At 40.2% G+C, this 3,801-nt stretch overlaps 1 pseudogene; it reads left to right on the top strand.

Moving 5' to 3' along the window:
* Nucleotides 1–867: 867 nt before the first annotated feature.
* Nucleotides 868–1,280, top strand: LOC143659692 (golgin subfamily A member 7 pseudogene; annotated as a pseudogene).
* The last annotated feature ends 2,521 nt before the right edge of the window (nt 1,281–3,801 follow it).

Here is a 3,801-nt window from a genome sequence, read left to right as displayed (position 1 = left end):
AGTGGTAAAGAGATCTGGATGTAAGCCTCTGTTTTAGTTTGCAAGCTGCCAGAACATGATATACCAGAAATGAAATAGCTTTTTAAAAAGGGGAACTTATTAAGTTGCAAGCTTACAGTTCTAGGGTTGTGAAAATGTCCAAATTAAGGCAAGCTATAAAAATGTCCAAATTAAGGCATCCCGGGAAAGACACCTTGGTTCAATAAGGCCAATAATGTTCTGAATTTCTCTTTCAGCTGGGAGGGCACATGGCGACATCTGCTAGCTTTCACTCCCAGCTTCTAGTTTCATGAAGCTTCCCTAGGGGGTGTTCTTCTTCATCTCCAAAGGTTTCTGGCTGTGTGGTTCTGGTTGCTCTGTCGGTTCTGGTGATCTAAAGATTTTTCCAAAATGGTTCCCTCTTAAAGGGCTCTGGTAAACAACTCCATCCTGATGGATGGGACACATCTCCATGGAAACCATCTAATCAAAATGTACCACCCACAATTGGGTAGGTCATCTCTCCTTGGAGACAATAAAAAAAGATACCACCCAGTAATATTGAATGGAAATGAAAGGATATAGCTTTTCTGGGAGTACATAATAGCTTCAAACCAGCATAGTCCCCCTTTGGGCTTGAAGTTATTTCTACCAGAGCCTTTTCAGCATGTGTTGTAGATGTGGGCCTGGTGATTTTGGGATTACAGGGAGAGGCTGGCTGGTAGATACAGATGTGACAGATATTACCTGATGAGTGACTTTTGGGACTGTTGAAGGAAATAGGCTAATGGAATGGCACAAGGTCTTGGGCTAAAAGATAAAAATAGGTAAAGGAGACGACAGCAACTGGAGGGCAGAGGAGGTGGTGCAACTGGTCCTGTCCTTGCCATGAGGTCTCAGCAGGCCCCGGTGTCAGGGAAGGTCTTTACTCAGCAAGACTACAGCAGTGGCACACGCTGTCAGTTCCAGACCAAGTACCCCGTGCAGCTGGAGAACCGGATTGATAGACAGCAGTTTGAAGAAACAGTTTGAACGTTAAATAACATTTATGCAGAAGTAAAGAAGCTTGGGGGCCAATCATACGTTGAAGGCTGTTTGGCTTGTTTGAGAAATACGCCATTTTATTATGTATGAAAACTCATTTTGAGAAGGTTCTGAAGAAAGTCTCCAAATACATTCAAGAACAAAATGAGAAGATAGATGCTCCCCAAGGCCTCCTCCTGACAGATCCCATTGAAAGAGGACTTCGAGTTATTGAAATAACCATTTATGAAGACAGAGGCATGAACAGTGGAAGATAAACCATAAAATTAAAGAACCCACCTTCAACTGGCACCCTCATCCATTGGCCGATCACAGAGTGTCCCCTACCTCCTCTCTAGAGCATCATTCTTTTGTATCTGCTGCCACAGCCATGGTGCCATTTACTCCAAGGACTAACTTTCTAAAATTCCATGCCTGGGGTAACCTCTACATGCTCAGCATCCACTTTGTGTCTCAAATTGTGTAGGACTCTGTCATTTTTTGATTAGCTTCTGAGAAAACACAAGGAAGCATTTCACCTGTTTATTCAAAACCATTTAATAAAATATGCTGTCATCCCAATGTAAAGTTGTTTTCTTAAGTGCCACCAGTACCACTGGCTCTCTTCATTCTTCTCAGTAAGCTTCCCAGAAAACTTTAGACTTCAAGAAGTCATATCTTCACCAGCATTCAGTCTGATTCTCCCAAGTTAATAAAATGCTTTTCTCTGGGATTTTTGTGAGGGATAGACTATATCTGTGGTTTTGCTAATGTATCTCCCAAATTTCAAGGAACTACCAGTTTTGCCATGAGTCAGATCTTAAGAAGATCAATTTTTGCTGTTTAATTTCTTAAACTAGAGCTTATTGGAAAAATAATGTATAATGTTATTTATTTATTTATTTATTTGCATGGGCAGGCTCCAGGAATCAGACCCAGGTCTCCAACATGACAGGCGAGAATTTTGCCACTGAGCCACCATCGCACCACCCTGTTATTTGTTTTATTATAGCAGTTAATCTTAATTAAACCAGTATTTATTGCAATTTCTAATTATTTTCTTTGGAGAACTTTGTTATTATTGCATTCCTGTGAATGTTGGGAAGATGTGTGTTTTACTTGTTCATTACAAAAAATAAGTAAGCACAATAAAGTGGAAGCTAAACCATCAGACACATAAATGTTTCCTGCTGTGTCCCTGAATGTGCAATAAGCAAGTGTAATAAATATTTTAATTATAATTTTGTTGTAAATATAACTTATGAGGAAAAATTTGATAGGAATAATGTGTTTATTGCTAATTATTAACTATCACTTCTGGCAAACCTTAGGAACCCTAGACCTTCCTCATATACAGTATTCAGTGTCCAGAAATATCTTTTTTTTTTTTTTTTTTTTTTTTTTTTTACATGGGTAGGCACTGGGAATCGAACCCGGGTCCTCTGGCATGGCAGGCAAGCGTTCTTGCCTGCTGAGCCACTGCAGCCCACCTAGTGCCCAGAAATCTTATGGTTCAAGTAAAGTAAGTTATTTCCAAGTAAAACTCCCAAATCTAAGTCAATATTTCTAGTCTTTCTTTTGTCTGTACATTTCTTAGTATCAGGGTTTCTTATGCCCTTAGTTTATCTTTGGGGTTTGTGAGCACTGTATTTAGGAGAGAGTTAAAAAATATATCAGGAGAGAATGAAACAGTTTTAAGTTTTACTCTGAGATTTTGTGGATGCTAATACTGGGTTTATCTTTCAGCTTTAATTTTTTTATGGGTTTGTCAGATATTCAATAAATTCTATAAGTCTGTATAATATTTTAATTGTATAAAACCCTGTATTAGTTAGGGTTCTCTAGAGAAACAGAACCAACAGGGAACACTTGCAAATATAAAATTTATGAAAGTGTCTCACGTGACCGTAGGAACGCAGAGTCCAAAATCCACAGGGCAGGCTGCGAAGCCGATGACTCCAATGGATGGCCTGGACGAACTCCACAGGAGAGGCTCACCAGCCAAAGCAGGAATGCAACCTGTCTCCTCTGAGTCCTCCTTAAAAGGCTTCCCATGATTGGATTTAGCATCACTAATTGCAGAAGACACTCCCCTTTGGCTGATTACAAATGGAATCAGCTGTGGATGTAGCTGACGTGATCATGACCTAATCCTATGAAATGTCCTCATTGCAACAGACAGGCCAGCGCCTGCCCAATCAGATGAACAGGTACCACAACTTGGCCAAGTTGACACCTGTCCCTAACCATGACAGTCCACCCCTTGTCAACTTGGCACATATATGTATATATCACCTTAGACCATACTTAATTTCCAAATGAAAACAAATAAGCACACATTTTTTCTTTTACCTGACAATACTCAACTGTCCTGCATATAACTGGAAACACATTAAATCTCTCCAGAATAGTGTGCAAATCCTTGGGCAACATTCATTCTTAAACTTGATATCTTACAACTTAAATAGTATAACATGAACAAAACAGCATTACAGTCCTCGTTTCTGTAACTGATCACGTGGTCGAAGTTCATATTTATCACTACCTTCTTCCACTACCCATTCCATGTTCCCTTTCCCCTCAGCAAGCACTTCGGCTGGCCGTGGTTCTTTGCCTGGTGGGGTGACCCAAACCTTCATTCCTGAAGTCTCAGAGCCACTAGTGGTCCTGCCTGGATTGTGTTGTTGCAGTTTTCCATTGATTTTAATCACAGGGCATGGTAGTACTAATAGACGCCCCAGGGGATCTCCTATATTCCAAGAAAACTCTTCTTTACCTCCATTATGTAGTTGCAGTCCT

The sequence above is a fragment of the Tamandua tetradactyla genome, chromosome 16, assembly GCF_023851605.1.
Source record: "Tamandua tetradactyla isolate mTamTet1 chromosome 16, mTamTet1.pri, whole genome shotgun sequence".
Lineage (NCBI taxonomy): Eukaryota > Metazoa > Chordata > Mammalia > Pilosa > Myrmecophagidae > Tamandua > Tamandua tetradactyla.
This window is presented reverse-complemented; position numbering and strand designations above follow the sequence as displayed.